At 38.8% G+C, this 17,707-nt stretch overlaps 1 long non-coding RNA gene and 1 pseudogene across 8 annotated transcripts in view; one reads left to right on the forward strand and one right to left on the reverse strand.

The window, feature by feature from the left end:
• LOC112065040 (uncharacterized) overlaps positions 1–17,707 on the reverse strand; it is a 34,251-nt gene that overhangs the window by 12,442 nt on the left and 4,102 nt on the right. For 3 of the 8 annotated variants that reach the window (XR_008616999.1, XR_008617001.1, XR_008617004.1), the window contains exon 2: positions 13,742–13,920. This is a non-coding gene — a long non-coding RNA (uncharacterized lncRNA). Of the gene's footprint in view, positions 1–13,741; positions 13,921–14,787; positions 17,643–17,707 lie in introns of all 8 variants that reach the window. The other 5 variants (XR_008617005.1, XR_008617002.1, XR_003680388.2 and 2 more) reach the window with 4 other exon arrangements.
• LOC102985005 (histone-binding protein RBBP4-like) lies at positions 9,088–13,371 on the forward strand (annotated as a pseudogene).

Raw genomic sequence — 17,707 nt, forward strand, 5'->3', positions numbered from 1 at the left:
AATAGCCAAAGCAATCTTGAGAAAGAAAAATGGAGCTGGAGCAATCAGGCTCCCTGACTTCAGATTATACTACAAAGCTACAGTAATCAAGACAGTATGGTACTGGCACAAAAACAGAAATATAGATCAATGGAACAGGATAGAAAGCCTGGAGATAAACCTATGCACATATGGTCACCTTATCTTTCATAAAGGAAGCAAGAGTATACAATGGAGAAAAGGCAGCCTCTTCAATAAGTGGTGCTGGGAAAACTGGACAGCTACATGTAAAAGAATGAAATTAGAACACTCCCTAACACCATACACAAAAATAAACTCAAAATGGATAGAGACCTAAATATAAGACTGGACACCATAAAACTCTTAGAGGAAAACAGAGGAAGAATACTCTGACGTAAATCACAGCAAGATCCTTTTTGACCCACCTCGAAAAGAAATGGAAATAAAACAAAAATAAACAAATGGGGCCTAATGAAGCTTAAAAGCTTTTGCACAGCAAAGGAAACCATAAACAAGACAAAAAGACAACCCTCAGAATGGGAGAAAATATTTGCAAATGAAGTGACTGACAAAGGATTAACCTCCAAAATTTACAAGAGCTCATGGAACTCAATATCAAAAAAACAAACAACCAAATCCAAAAATGGGCAGGAGACCTAAATAGACATTTCTCCAAAGAAGATATACAGATTGCCAACAAACACATGAAAGAATGCTCAACATCACTAATCATTAGAGAAATGCAAATCAAAACTACAATGAGGTATCACCTCACACCAGTCAAAATGGCCATCATCAAAAAATCTACAAACAATAAATGCTGGAGAGGGTTTGGAGAAAAGGGAACCCTCTTGCACTGTTGGTGGGAATGTAAATTGATACAGCCACTATGGAGAACAGTATGGAAGTTCCTTATAAAACTAAAAGTAGAACTACCATACGACCCAGCAATCCCCCTACTGGGCACATACCCTGTGAAAACCATAATTCAAAAAGAGTCATGTGGGCTTCCCTGGTGGCGCAGTGGTTGCGAGTCCGCCTGCCGATGCACGGGACATGGGTTCGTGCCCCGGTCTGGGAAGATCCCACATGCCGCGGAGCGGCTAGGCCCGTCAGCCATGGCCGCTGAGCCTGTGCTTCTGGAGCCTGTGCTCCACAACGGGAGAGGCCACAACAGTGAGAGGCCCGCGTACCACAAAAAAAAAAAACAAAGAGTCATGTACCACAATGTTCATTGCAGCTCTATTTACAATAGCCAGGACATGGAAGCAACCTAAGTGTCCATCGACAGATAAATGATGAAGAAGTTGTCACACATATATACAATGGAATATTAGTCAGCCATTAAAAGAAAGGAAATTGAGTTACTTGTAGTGAGGTGGATGGATCTAGAGTCTGTCATACAGAGTGAAGTAAGTTAGAAAGAGGAAAACAAACACTGTATGCTAACACATATATATGGAATCTAAAAAAAAAATGGTTCTGATGAACCTAAGGACAGGACAGGACAGGAATAAAGACACAGATGTAGAGAATGGACTTGAGGACATGGGGAGGGGGAAGGGTAAGCTGGGATGAAGTGAGAGAGTAACACTGACACATATACACTACCAAATGTAAAATAGATGGCTAGTGGGAAGTAGCTGCATAGCACATGGAGATCAGCTCGGTGCTTTGCGACCACTTAGAGAGGTGGGATAAGGAGGGTGGGAGGGAGACACGAGGGCCGGGATATGGGGATATATGTATGCATATAGCTATTTCACTTTGTTATACAGCAGAAACTAACACAACATTGTAAAGCAATTATACTCCAATAAAGATGTAAAAAAAAAACCAAAAAACTTTCTGACGCTCCTGGAGATTAGACACTACTTCTTTGTACCCATTGCAGTTGGGACATGCCTCCAATACAGCAGGTATCATGATATTGTAATGGCTTTAGCTTATCTGGCTGAAACTAAGATTATCAGCTACTTAGAGTCAGGGACTATTTTTTCTGTGGTTCTTCAGTGCCTAGCATGGGGCCTGCCAATATGTATTGAATTCATTAATAATTTTATTCTATAAAGTAGTAGTATAATACCAATATAAGGTCAACATTTCTATCAGTAGAATGATTTAGAAACAGATTTAGTGATGACAACTAAAACTTGTTTCCTTTGGTCTTTTCTCTAAGATGGGATCAAATATAGCAGGTAGGATCATCTGTTTATGACTTTTAGAAGCATTTTTTCAGGAATATGATTCATGTGAAAGAAAGGCCACTTTCATATAAAATTACTGTGTCAGTGTGCAAAATTTAGTGGTAATTTAAACACTGCTTCTTTGAAATACATTTGCATTAGTGAGGCTTCTCCAGAGAAACAGAACTAAATATATACATAGAGAGAAAGAAAGAGATTTATTATAAGGAATTGGCTCATGTGATCATGGATACTGGCAAGTCCAAATCTACAGTGTGGGCCTACAGGCAGAGACCCAGGAGAGCTGACTGTGCAGATAAAATCCAAAGGCAGTCTGCTAGAGAACTACCTCTGATCTGGAGGAAGGTCAGTCTTTTTGCTCCATTCAGGCCTTCAACTAGTTGGATGAGGCCCACTCACATTATGGAGGGCAATCCGATTACCAATTAAAATGTTAATCTCATCCAAAAACACCTTTGCAAAAACACCCAGAACAATATTTGACCAGATATCTGGTCATCCTATGACCCAATCAAGTTAATATATAAAATTAACCATCATAACATTCATGTGGCAGATGGCAGTATCTATATAGGCCTGTTCACTGTATATCTCTCTGCACAATGAAGGTTTGGAGTAAATCTCGATTGAGTAGACTACAGCTAGTTTTGTGTGACTGTGCTTGGTGTGGGCTTTTGCTTCACAGAGACCTGGGTTCCAGGCCCTTCTACTACCCATATGATACTGAGCAAGTTATATAAAGTTTGCACATTTCAGTTTTATTTGTATTTTAGGAATAATATCTACTTCATGGAGTCATTGTGAGGGTTAAAATTAAATGCATGTAAAGCACTTAGCTAGTACTGGGCACACAGTAAGAAGTCAATAAATGCTAATGATTGTTATAATTATTTCCACATGATTTTCTCCCCATTTAGCTGGTCAATTTCTCAAGACAGAGAATTTATTTTTAACCTGTCTCAATCACCCTCTACGCATAATCCATCATGTTCCTCTGATAAGTACTTATGGGTTTAATTGGTCTCAGATTCTATGACTTTCCTTTTATGATGAGAATGCCAGGGGCAAGAATACATTTTAATAGCAGAATTTGGGGACTTCTCTGGTGGTCCAGTGGTTAAGAATCCATCTTGCAATGCAGGGGACGCCGGTTCGATCCCTGGTCAGGGGAACTAAGATCCCACATGCCACAATGCAACTAAGCCTGCGTGCCACAACTAGAGAGCCTGCGTGCCACAACTACAGAGCCCATGTGCTCTGGAGCCCATGAGCCACAACTAGAGAGAAGCCTGCACACCACAATGAAAGATCCCGCGTGCTGCAACTAAGACCCAACGCAGCCTGAAAAAAAAAAAACTTAATAGCAGAATTTCTGTTTGTGTTTTTTTAAAGAACAAATGTGGCAAATAGTTCCTATGGTATTGAAGTAGTGGGAGAAGCTAGACAAAATTCGTGAAGCAGAAATAAGCTCTAAATAGGCTCTGGTGAAAAAAGATAAGTTCCTTCAAAGGAATAAATAAATTTGTAAATGGAAAGGTCTGGAGCACATGTGCAACATTCTGCGGGCTTCAGTTGCATAACAAAATTGATGTGAATTCTATTTGAAGAAACTCCAGATTGTTCTGAAGCAAATTCAAGATATCATATCATTCGTTCTATATATATTTCAATATTGCATCATTTTTTAAGGACTTCCCTTTTTAAAAAGCTACAATACTATCATTCTCTCCAAAGTCAGGAAAAATTCCTTAATACTACTAATACCCAGTGTTCACATTTTCCTTATTGTAATTGTAAAAACTTTTCCTTAAAACAGTTTGTTCAAATCTAGATACCAACAAGGTCCATATGTTGTTATTGATTGATATATATTTTGAGGGCTTTTTTCTTTCATCTATAAGTTTCCCCTGGATCTCTCTCTTTTTAAAAAACTTGCAATTTTATTGTTGAAGAAAAAGGTCGTAGCCCTGCAGAAGTCCTCACTGTCTAGATTTTGCTGATTGAATATCCATGGACTCATTAAACATACTCTTCCAGCGGTGTATCTGAGACTTGATCATATTTAGTTTGTTTTTTGTTTTTTGGTGGAGGACAAAACCACCTCATAGATGTTTATAAACTTCCATCAGAAGGTACATGTCTGGTTGTCTTCTTGGGATGAAAGTAGCCTTTGTTGAGCAATACCTATATAGTGATACTCTATGATTTCTTCCTAATTTATTAGCTGTAATAGTATAAAAGAGAAACTTCCCTCATAACTATTAGGTTATTCTCAGGTACAGGTCATAATAGTATCCTTGACTATTGAAATTGTGCTTTCATTAAGATTTTTAGTAATTAAATTTTATGTTTGACATTATATTGCACAATCAATCATTTCTCACCACTGTCAGCTGCTGGATTGTCAGAAGTCTGTACTACACATTTATATCATAAAATAGATACTCATTTTTCAGTTATGATTGATGAAGGAATGTCGTACCTAGTTTGCAAAAATGATCAACCAAAATTTTAATTTATACCCCAATGTTGATTTTTTACTGTACCAATGTCTTATAATTATGGATAAAGAGGTAATGAATGTATTCATGTGCATACCTTTTTATTTCTTTTGAATTATTTGTGATAAATTCCTCATGGAACAAAGGACTCGATTATATTTACCTCTATTGTTCTTTGTTGCCATATTCCTTTCCAAAAGGATAGTATTAATTTACAGTGCCATCAAGAATGAGTATATAATTTCACTTCAACACTGACAATTGTTATAATAAAAAGATATGCTTCTTTGCTATTTCAGTAAATGTAAAATGGTATTTTAAAGTTGCTTTCACTTGCACTCTTTGGATTATTATCAAGGATAAACATTTTCTTGCCCATGAATTTGTACACTAACTATGTTCCTTGGGTAGAAGAGAGATTTTTCTTGAACTATTAAAAGGCATGTCTGGACAACATAACTACATAATGGGAGCACAGAATTTCAGAATCTGGTGAAGTCTCAGTTTTCATAAATTGGCTTACTAGGAGTGGATATAAATATTTCTGGTTTTAATTTCCTTTTCTGTGATGGGAGCAGAGGGTACTGTCTCAGGAAGGAAGATTCCCAGAGGGTTTGAATATATAACATTTCCTCCCATTTTTTTTCTGTTGGAAAACCCAGTGGATTTAACAACCAGTCCTGTGGCCATCCAGTTACAAGTCAATGTACTGACTGCTCCCCTGGGAAGGTGACTTTCCAAGCTAAACAGTGGCTCTGGCCTAATCCACAGAAGGAAGCAAGAAGAGGCGGCAGCTCAGGAGAAAGCATTTATAGAGTAGCTACCTAGACCTGGCTAGACCAGGTGTACTAGTCAGGGTTCTCAATGTCAAGCAACCAAATTGACTTGAGCTGATTTAAAACTGACAAGGATTTTTGCTTATCCATTTTGAACAGTGTGCTGGCCTTGGCAATTTTCTTAACCCATAGAGACACAGACACAGTGAGAGAATGCCCAGTTGACAATGATTTATATCTCCCATGGATTTTACTTCTAGGAAAATTTTTTAAATGTTTTTAACTGATTTTACTTCTACTTCATCTCCAAACAGTAGAATACACAATGACTTCTAGAAAATTTAATCAATTGTTTTCCTTAGTATACAATAGTTTTCTTTCTTTAATCAGCACCTTAGTGCCCAATTAAATAATAAGCCTGCTAATTAAAAAAGTAATAATAACATGGAATTAGCTTTCAAAAACTAGTGAACTTATCAAAAGATTAGGCATTAGGAAACGCTAATTTTAAACCTAGCTTGTTAATGATGCACTCTCCATGCTATTTCTGAAACTAACGTAAAACTGGAAATGAAGTCAAAATAATTAATAGCTAAAAGTTTAGTAATCACTCACAAGTAGTAGTACATACCATAAGGAGATACTCTTGAAGAATGAGAAATAAGATTGCCCTCTGGGTTTTAAAACAAAGATCAACACTGAGATGCACATTAAAGAAACAAAATAACCTGCTACCTAATTAATAGAGTAAAGGTAAGAATGGTAGTGAGACTTGGTCTGCCCCAAAAATATAGGAAAATGAGATTCACAGTGTAAACATTGACAGAGTCCAGTCAATTTGTGTCTTGAGGAAAGAAAACCCAGCCAGCTTCTACTTAGTATCTGGTCTACGTGGTAGGTATTTTCTTAGAGCAGAGATACATGCATTGGGCTATCTTAACATAATGCCATTAAATATGTCTCTCATAAATACCTACTCTTCTAAGCCTGTCTCCTCAAGGCATCTTCTGATTGTTTGGTTTCTTATGGGTTTTCCATATGGAGAATGAGAGGAAGAAAAATTAAACAATGGACTCCCCAATCCCTGAAGGTTTTACTTCTCATTGTAAATTAATAAAGTACCTCTCTGATCTCATATATCAGTCTTTTGGGAGGTTTGCTAAATTGAACATCCCCAGTCTGATAAACTTCAAAATATTGATGAAATGTTTTCTAATCCGGAACATTTGGAGAAGACTCTATGGAACAGTTAAATTCTCCAAGTCTTCCCCAGGTAATCTCCTCTGCATTTATAAGTGTCAAACAAACCTTTTCTATTCTAAATTGTCTACACCCTTACTAGTGAGCACAGTGCACTCCAGGTCAGTTACAGAATGTAAACAGAATGGTGGATGCACAGGGATGACATCCAGAAGTTAACTTCCTTTTCTGTCTTCAGGTGAAACAGGCCTCACTTGCCCCACCTCCCTTGATCTGTGTGGTAGCAAATACAGCTCCTAGCACATAGTAGGCCCTCAGTTAATATATGTTGAAATGATGGCTGCTCTTGTGCATGTTTGATGGTCTCTCACAAAGGATAAGGAGGCAACTCGCCATTCTGGGAATATTTTCATGACTATGTATGACTGGACGATTTAGTCTTAAGAGTATGGCCCTAAAGACAGCAGAACTTCCCACAACTTGGGTGACTACTTTTTTTTTTTTTTTTTTAATAGATACTTCACAGGTTCCCAGGGGAGAAAAACAATGCAAAGAAATGAGGATCATACAATCATCAACAGCTCTGGGCCTCTCTGGGGTACTTGCTAGTGATTCAGTCCTCCCCTTCCAGGTCGCTTCTGCCTTCCATCACGGTTCCAGGGGATTCCAACCCTACTTGCTCCAGGTCCTCAGCAACCACAATAGCTCCTAATTTGGCTCCTCCTCACTAATTCTGATCTCCCTGCATGGAATGGTGAGGAATAGCTCCAGCTTCAGGTCTGTTGCTACAACTCTCTGAGCTCAGATCCTGCCTGCAGCCACCTTGAACCTGTGAAAAGGTGACCGTGGGGCAGGCTGCATCCCTTCCTAAATGCTAATGTAAGTCCCAGGATTAACTATCACCAGAGAGCTGTGTGGCCACACACAGCCTTAGGGCCACACACAGCCTTAGGGCCACAGGTGTTGCTCAGAGCCCAGGAGAGAGAACAGGCAGGTATCTCATCCCTGCTGCTGCTTTGGGATGAGGTTGCTTAGTGCTGCTGCAGGCTGACACCTCCACTGGTCCCACGGGGTTCAGATAGAGCCAAAAGTCCCACTGCAAACTTGAATGGACCAGGAAGAGATAGGCACAGGCTGCTATCCCCAAAAAAGAGCCAGACTAGGACCTCAGCTAAGAAAATTTCCTGGCCCTGACCCGGATGCCACACATATATATCTTCCAAAGGTCTTCCTAATGCTACATATGGATAAAATGTACTGCTTCTCTCACCACATCCAGGGAATCTCTGCTTTTCCCCTAATCAAATTTTCCTGCTTTGGCACAGGGGTGAGGGATATCCAATCCTGGAAGGCCTACTGCATTTTGTTAAATAAAAGTGAACTTTGTAGTTGGCAGATTTGTTGATTCACATGTGGGTGCTAAGCAACAGCCTTTAAAAGATACATAGCACTGTAATAATAGCATTTGCATTTCCTTTACTATTAAGGATGGTGTTGGGTAATGACCTAGACATTTAGGTATGCTAAATTGGAGGCTAGCTTTTTATCAGAAATGGAGAGAAAGACATAATAGATGAGACACATAAGTAGAGAAGCAAAATATAATGCCAAAAGTTTTCAACATTTGGTATTTGGATTTGGGGCATTAAAATTATATAAAAGTAAACGTAGTTTAAAAGTATATAAAATGTTACTTTTGTAACTTAAAATTCTTGGTTGGGCTGAATACCAAAGTGTGTGAATTAAATTGGATGCAGTGGATTAAAAAAATCAATTAGGGCCAAGCAAATAGTGTATAAGCACAGCTTTTCTAGCTACTAAATGATTACTGTACTCATATTGTAAGACTGTGGGAAATAACATGAAAACTAGTGAACGATTTTAAGAAAAACAAAGAATAAATCCAAAAAAAATTTTTATAATCTGGGAATACACCTAGTTTGTCAAATAGTGCAAAAGAAAATTAAATTTATAAATATAATTGTATTTGACAAATTCCTGACTGTAAATCTGGAGAAGGCACAATATAAAGGAAGTGATAAAATAATCAAATCAATTCTAGCATCCTTGAAGCAACCTGAATATTGATTAACTGTTATAATTTAAAATCCAATGGTATATTTTCTCATTTCTGGGAGTTTATATTAAAGATAAATCATATTTTTGGCTAAATTAGCAAGGAGGTAATGATCTTTCCTTAAAGAAATACATCAGCTCACATCTTGAGTCTTCTGAAAGCTTTCTTAGACTACACAATTTAACATTTCCTCAGACTGTGGTTATACAAAATGAAATAGCTATCTTAAAATCATCTGCTTATTTTTCCTGAAGTAGACATTCAAAACAGGATAATTTAATGGATTTGAGGTTTGTGGGTTTTGAGCCTAAACTGTGTCTTGGCACTCAACATTAAATCAGTTAATTACCAAACTGCCATCTCATTTTACAATGACATTAAAGTCTCCAGTGAACAGTTAGTGCTCTAGTGGTTTGGAATGTAGGTGAGATGAAGTGAAATTCTATTGAACTTACCTACATGTAAAATCAACATTATTTTCCTCTTAGCTTTATTTCAGGTACAATAGTAAAAGTCAGCAGATTATTTTTTTTACTCCATAAGGTAGCAATCCTCACCATTGCTATGAGGGAAGTGTGTCCAAGGGAATCAACCACCTATGGAAGCCCAGGGCCAGAACTGAGGGTATTACTTTCAGTTTTGATTCAATTTTCCCCCCACATTTTGGTGGTAAGCTCAAAGCTAATTTGCATTAGTGATTAATCAATATTATACCATGAGTTCTGTTTTAGCCTTAAAGGGATTTTTCCACTCAAGTAATGCTGAGAGAACAAAGGTTGCTATCACATAAAATTCTTTTAAAACAGAAAGCCGTTTAAAACTGTACTCACAGTAATCAGATTGTACACCATTATTAAATATACAGTGTGATACATAATTTTCTGGCTTCTGTTGATTCACTGGCTTTCAAAGACCTCACTATCTGAATAATGAAATAAAGGTAATTGCTTGCAGAGAAGGAAGCTGAAACTAATTGGGGTTACAGAGAAGAAAGATAGGTGAGAGCAAGATGTTGAAGATCTTCTCTTATCCACAGAGATGATATTGTTGGAGAAAGAAATATATACAAAGAAGTAACAGATTTTGAGCCCCTCGGCACTGCATATTCACAAAAGGTGTCTTTTACTCCACAATTATTTTCTCTGAGCACAATATTGAGGAGATGTCCCCATTTATTAATAATTAGATTTGTTATAAGAAAGTTTCTCTATTAGTTACAAGAATGTATAGTGTTAAATAGTGTGATTATTGCATCACAGTTAAACTGCATCTTTCTATAAGTAGCCACATTTAATCTAATTAAGCATATTTAGAAATTCGAGACAGGTGAATAAAGAGGAATTAAAGAGCAGGCTGTATTTGCTCACTTCTGGTAATTATTATTAATTATCGATGATATTAAATAAATGTAAATAGTAAAATTAATAAAGCATCAAAGTTATATTAGAACTGGTGATCGGCAAAGCTCAACCCGATCCCACTGGCTTGCCTGCCCGCCATGGCCGACAAGGAAGCAGCCTTTGCTGATGCAGTAGAAGACCGTGTGATCAATGAAGAATACAAAATATGGAAAAAGAACACTCCTTTTCTTTACGATTTGGTGATGACCCATGCTCTGGAGTGGCCCAGCCTAACTGCACAGTGGCTTCCTGATGTAACCAGACCAGAAGGGAAAGATTTCAGTATTCATCGACTTGTCCTGGGGACACACACGTCAGACGAACAAAACCACCTGTGATAGCCAGTGGGCAGCTCCCTAACGATGACGCTCAGTTTGATGCTTCACACTACGACAGTGAAAAAGGAGAATTTGGAGGTTTGGGCTTGGTTAGTGGAAAAATTGAAATAGAAATCAAGATCAACCATGAAGGAGAAGTAAACAGGGCACGCCATATGCCCCAGAACCCTTGCATCATTGCCACAAAGACTCCATCCAGTGATGTTCTTGTTTTTGACTATACGAAACATCCTTCTAAACCAGACCCTTCTGGAGAGTGCAACCCAGACTTGCGTCTCCGTGGACATCAGAAGGAAGGCTACGGGCTTTCTTGGAACCCAAATCTCAGTGGGCACTTACTTAGTGCTTCAGATGACCATACTATCTGCCTATGGGACATCAGTGCTCTTCCAAAGGAAGGAAAAGTTATGGATGCGAAGACCATCTTTACAGGGCATACAGCAGTAGTAGAAGACGTCTCCTGGCATCTGCTCCATGAGTCTCTGTTTGGGTCAGTTACTGATGATCAGAAACTTCGGATCTGGGATACTCATTCAAACAATACTTCCAAACCAAGCCACTCTAGTTGATGCTCACACTGCTGAAGTGAACTGCCTTTCTTTCAGTCCTTATAGTGAGTTCATTCTTGCCACAGGATCAGCTGACAAGACTGTTGCCTTGCGGGATCTGAGAAATCTGAAACTTAAGTTGCATTCCTTTGAATCACAGAAGGATGAAATATTCCAGGTTCAGTAGTCGCCTCACAATGAGACTATTTTGGCTTCCAGTGGTACTGATCGCAGACTGAATGTCTGGGATTTAAGTAAAATTGGAGAGGAACAATCCCCAGAAGATGCAGAAGATGGGCCACCAGAGTTGTTGTTTATTCATGGTGGTCACACTGCCGAGATATCTGATTTCTCCTGGAATCCCAATGAACCTTAGGTGATTTGTTCTGTATCAGAAGACAATATCATGCAAGTTTGGCAAATGGCAGAGAACAATTATAATGACAAAGACCCTGAAGGAAGCGTGGATCCAGAAGGACAAGGATCCTAGAGAATGTCTGCACTTCTTGTGCTTTGAGACTCCCCTTTTCTTCCTCTCAACCCTGAGACTGATTTAACACTGGTTTTGAGACACAGACTTTGGCTATCCCTCTATAATAAGTTCTATCAACAATGTTTTTAGTCCAAACAGAAGGTGTTTTCGAAATATTAACTGGGGGCTTCTTGATTCAGCAAAGCCACAGACTTATATTTAAATTTTCTTCAGGAATTTTCTAGTAACAGAAGTCTAAAGTAGCCACAAAAAGGGGAATATTGTGTGTGGTTATTTTTCTTCTTATGCTGTATCCCCAAGTTTTTCTGACTCATTTAAGTAAATGCTAGAGTAAGAAATAGAGCCAAGTGAGGTAAGTGTCTGAGCCATGAAGTATAAATACTACAAGATGTCATTTTTATTCAGGAAATAGGGGAGATTCAAGTCATATAAATTCCTGCTCTAAAATCTTCACACCGAACTTTCCAGGATACACATTTTCTTACATAGACCAGTCTCCTCTGTTTCTTCAGTTAAGTCAAAACAATGTGTTCCTCTTTCCCCATATATTTTTGCTTGTTAGTGTATTTCTTGAGCTGTTTTCATATTATTTCTTTCCTTTCTGTGAAATGGCTTTAAAAAACAAAAAACAAAAAAACCTGGGACCACCAAGTTGTAAAGATGTATGTTTTTACCTGACAGTTATACCACAGGTAGACTGTCCAGTTAAATTGAGAAGAGCGAATCAATAGCTTGTATTTGTTTTTAAAATTAAATTTATCCTGGATAAGAGTTGCTTTTTTTTTTTTTTTTTTTTTTTTTTTTAAAGGAGTTAGTCCTTGACCACTAGTTTGATACCATCTCTATTTTGGGTGACCTGTTTCACCAGCAGGCCTGTTACAGTCCATGACTAACTGTGTAAGTGCTTATAATGGAATAAATTGCTTTTCTACATAAAAAAAAAAAAACAACTGGTGATCAATAGCAGCAAATGCCCCACTTTGAAGAATACAAGTACTTTCTGTCATTCTCCCAAGTTGGATTCAGTGATGCATCTTCTTGGACTCTGACCCAAGGAGCAGGGAGAGGCTCAGAACTGAGATTCTGGGAAAGGGCAGACAGGGCAAGAGGAAGAAGCGAAATCCAGGAAAAAGAGACTCTCAGGTTCCAACTGGAGACAAATTCGACCTATATGTTCTACAAAGAGCCCCTATGAGAACTATGAAGACTCAGACATTCATGTGTCCATGATCCAGCCTCAAATAAGAAGAGGTTCTTTCTGGTACTGGACCAGCACACCCGCCCTGATGCTGAGGAGCATGAGAGCATGTTTAGGGGTCAGTAGTGGAGTATTCATTTTAGGGAAGATAATGGGGACAATATCTAAACTACAAATGAAGTACTGTATCAGAGTTTAAACAGCAACTTGATGAAATGCAACAGATGGAGCTAAAACCGATGGATACAACCTAAAAACTGGTATCTCTCCAAATATACTATTTAATTAATTAACACAGGAGAAAAGTTGCATTTTCTTGTCTGGCATATCAAAACAATTCAATAAAGTAAAAACAAGATGCCATTCAGAATTCTAATGCAACCTTCTGGAGCACTCATATTCTTTAAAGCTGTCATTAATTACTGAGTTGGACTAAGGCCTATTCATAAGAATTCACATGCACTATTATATTATTCAAGGTTAAATTAGATTTACATCTTTCTGTAAAGATACATTAATAAAAACAACATATAATAATACAGAGGAAGACATACACATATGTGCGTGTTTGAAAAGTTGTTTACCTTTCCTATTGTGGTTGTGAGGGGATTTTTTTCCTCTTTTTTTCCACAGGACAGTGGAAAGCCACAGAGTGATGCATCTAACAGTAATCTCCCCTTTATTTACAATGATAATATTGATCTGCCATTATATGACTGAATTGAATTTCTGGTCATGCGGGTGAATTCACTGAATTACCTGTTCTCTCCTGTCCTATTTTGGGGCTAGAAATGCAAGCTATGGTCATGGGATAAAGTTTTCTTCTGTGTAAAGCTAACAACCACCTCTGAAGGTTGAGCCTATGACTTTACACTCATCAATAACTGGATAAAAATCGAATGAGCTAAGTAATAAAACATGTACCCATCACCTCCCCATCTCCTCCCCTCCTGGCACACAGATACACACATACATGCATAAATACACATACACACTGACAAACCTTATCAGCCCTGCCTTGTGTAGATGAGGTGCAGTCTCCTTTTCTGCAGACAGGATGTTTCTTCATGCAAGGTCACTGAGTATGTTGTATATGATGACTGGCAAGAAGCATTGCTCCATCTAAAAAAGTTACCACGTCCCAGTTGAAACTTTGAGGATCTGGTCAGTGAACAAGCAGGTCTGAAGTTGGAGGTGACAGAACTTAGAAATTTTTAAATTTTATCTTCTTATAGACCTTCTTTACTCTATGTACCAGTAATTTCTGAATACTTTCACATATAATACTTTTACTATATTTAAGATGACAGACATAAAATTGTGTTACTATAATAACTTCATTCTAAGATGGTGCCCAGGCCTTAAACTATGAACTCCTTGAGTGCAAGGTGTGTGGGAATGTTAGCCCAGGCACCTAGCACAATGACTAGCATTTGCTTAATGTTCAAAAAACATTTGTTAAATAACTGAATGGTGGCAGAAGAGGTGAGGGTGGAGGGAAAGAGGTAGAATGTAGCATCTGAGCCAGAATAGGAAAGTCCTTAGTAAGATTTTATGAATGGGTCTTATAAAACTATCAATGATATATTGACTGTAATGACAGATTTATGATGTATTTGACTAGGAATTATCTAGAGGAAATGAATTTACCAGAATAGTAACATTAAATAGTCTATAAAGTCTTTGAGGAAATCAATACTGTAGAAGACAGTACCTCTTATTTCATTTGTCTTTCTCACCTAGTAAGTCATCATCTTTTTATCCCTTTTTGACTCATAAAAGTCCAATTTACCACTCTAGAAGATTCCCTGATTTCTTCATTAGGCACTTAAAAGTTGTTTACATTTTACAAAACAGCTGGTCAAACAAACAAATATTTGAGCTCTTGAAGTTCACTAACTGAGACCCTGACCTACAGAAGAATACAGTGTCATAGGGAAGACAGACATTAAAGAGACTTCTGCAAGCAATTACGTGACTACCAGTGTGCAAAGTACTTGGAGAGGTATGGGACACTGGGAATGCTTAATGGGGAGAGTGCAAAATTACCTGGACGGCTGACTCAGCACTTGTTTGGGACACCAGCAGAGGCTCAAGAAAAAAAAAAAGAGAGAGAGAGAATAGGGCAGCATGTATGAGAGAGAGACAGAGGGGGATAATTTGAATCAGAAGAAAATCTAAAAAGAAGTTATTCAGGATATGTGTACATTTTGCTGTATGTTATTTCAAAAAAAATGGTAAATGTTTCACACTTTTTTGTGTGTGTTTGAATTCATATTTAGTTGGGGGCTGGCAGCCACTGAGATCTTTTAAGTGCGTAGGATTTATAATTGTCTTAACACAGCTCTACAAGGAGAGCTGACCTTCTCTGAAGGGTAACTTTTAAGCTGAGACTTAAATGATGAAGAAGAATTGTAACAGGGAAGAGCCAAATCTTGACTACATGTTGGATCTGTTTCTTTTACCTTAACCTTTCCTTTCCACTGCTTTTATTCACTAAAAGGACACTGTCTATACATAACGGCCTGCCTTGGGGAACCTTGCCCCTCTGCCTGAATGATAAACCAAAGTGCCTTTGTTCAGTCAAACATCCGGACCCTCTCCAACTGTGGATGGCTACAAGAAAGAAGAAATGAACACATCCCCTCCCCGAGACTGGCCATTCCAGGTGATATTTGCAAAACGTATGGCCTTTTTACTTTACTTCCTCATCTCCTCCCCATTCTCTGTGCTATAAAAGAAACTGGCATCCAAACTCCGATAAGATGGTTATTTTGAGACTTTAGTCTGCCATCTTCCAGGTCTGCGGGCTTTCTGAATAAAGTCGTATTCCTTGCCTCAGCACCTCGTCTCTGATTCACTGGCAGCTTGGACTCGGTAACAGAATTATTCAAGTAAGACGGTAGAGGATATCAGAAGAGATTTCCAAACAGAGGTACATGCTGCATGTGAAATGACCCACAAGCAGCTGAGACCACAGCCTCATTCATCTCTTTCCTCTCCTCTGTAGGAAGTCACTTCCAAAGGCTGACTCATCCAGATCTTGTCATATATGCACAACAAATGGCTGTCTTGCTTTGAGAGCCATGTCAGGATATTAACCACAGGCAAGTGGGCAATCACAGTAACATAGATACAGAGTTCATTTTGGTACAGCTTTATTTATGTAACAGAAAAACTTCTGGGGCTTCCCTGGTGGCGCAGTGGTTAAGAATCTGCCTGCCAATGCAGGAGACACGGGTTTGGACCCTGGTCCGGGAAGATCCCACATGCCACGGAGCAACTAAGCCTGTGCGCCACAACTACTGGGCCTGCATTCTAGAGCCCGCAAGCCACAGGTACTGAGCCTGCGTGCCACAACTACTGAAGCCCACGCACCTAGAGCCCGTGCTCCACAACAAGAGAAGCCACCGCAATGAGAAGCCCACACACCGCAACGAAGAGTTGCAGAAAGCCCGCAAGCAGCGACGAAGACCCAATGCAGCCCCCAAATTTGTGAACACATACTGTGTGCCAGGCCCTAGGTTACCCAATGATTTCCTACTCTGGGTTCTTGTAGGGCCACTGCCAGATCTCAGATGTCTTCAGTTGAGATCTTTCTCTCACCTGACTCCTGGAGAAGTGTGGCTTCTCCTCCTGGCTGCATTCTGTTTCTGCCCCAGCATCCTATCTCCCCTGATCCCAAACCAACCTAGCCACTGTCTTCAGTCCATCCCAGAGAACTTCTTCTCAGCCTCCCTGAGCACTAAGCAGCAACAGGCTTTATACCTGTTATCCAGGATTATCCAGGATTCTGCCTCACTGCACCCTCAAGTGCTCTCTGATACCCCCTTACTGTTATTACTGTGAATCTCCCAGACCCTTCCTTAGTGGAAAGCTATCACCAAAAACCCCTCAAACAAGCAGCCACTTTCTTCCTCTTTCCCATACAGAAATCTCTTTGAATTAGTATTTCTCAGTATTCAACTTCCAACCCATTCTACTTCTTGCAGCCTTAACAAACAGTTCTCTCTTTGACTCAGCATGTCTTCTTGCTCACATTTTTTTTCCTCCTTTCACATACTGCCTAACCTGGCTTCAGCCTTTACTCGTTGTTTTGTTTCCTTCCAGTTAATCTCCTACTCATACAAATTAACATCTATACTCATTGTAAAGTAGTGAAAAACATATGTAATTGTGGTAGTGGTAAAGAAATCACATAATCTTCCAATTAGATTATTTGGAGCTCATCGTTATCTTAAAACTAATCTTTATGACTTATAAAATGAATGATTGTCTTATGTTTTCCTTTATTCCTTCTATTCAGAAATGGAAGATGGCTTAACAAAATATACAAAGTATAATAAGATATAAAGGAGGTGGAGTAACCAGCCAAAGGGAAACTAAAAGTAGACAAAATGAGAAGTCAGGGTAAGAGTAATTCACAAGTGTACACTGTAGAGTCTGGGCATTTGCCATAAATAAGCCTCTGAATTTTTAAAGTACCAACACAAGGACAGAAGGAAGCACATTCAATTACATAATGCTCACAAGCTTATGAAACAAACTAGTTGCTCAAGAGAAGCAGAGTCATTTGTGGTAATGAATTTCTGCAGGCTTTCGTCAAGAGAACACAGTGTGATGAGTGAGCGGTGCTCCCAGTTGCACCTCCACAGCAAAAGCAGTCGCGGGGTTCCTGAGGCTGCATCTCCTACAGTCTCTAGACTTATGCTGTTCATATGATCCTAAACTGCAGTTCAGTAAAAGTAACTGCAGCAGGAGCCAAAACAAGACTATCTAAAGACAGATTCCTGATCATTTTTCTTTAATCTAAAAATAAAATTGACATCACCAGAAGAGAGTACATAGTCCTCAGGAAATCCTCCATTAACATTTCTTCTCCCAATTGAGAATTTCTGATAAATCTGCAAATCAGAAAGGTGTGTTGGCAAGTTAGGGCATACTTACTTCCATTAGGACTCAGCAGAAA

This window comes from Physeter macrocephalus, chromosome 1 (genome assembly GCF_002837175.3).
Source record: "Physeter macrocephalus isolate SW-GA chromosome 1, ASM283717v5, whole genome shotgun sequence".
In the NCBI taxonomy this organism is placed as follows: domain Eukaryota; kingdom Metazoa; phylum Chordata; class Mammalia; order Artiodactyla; family Physeteridae; genus Physeter; species Physeter macrocephalus.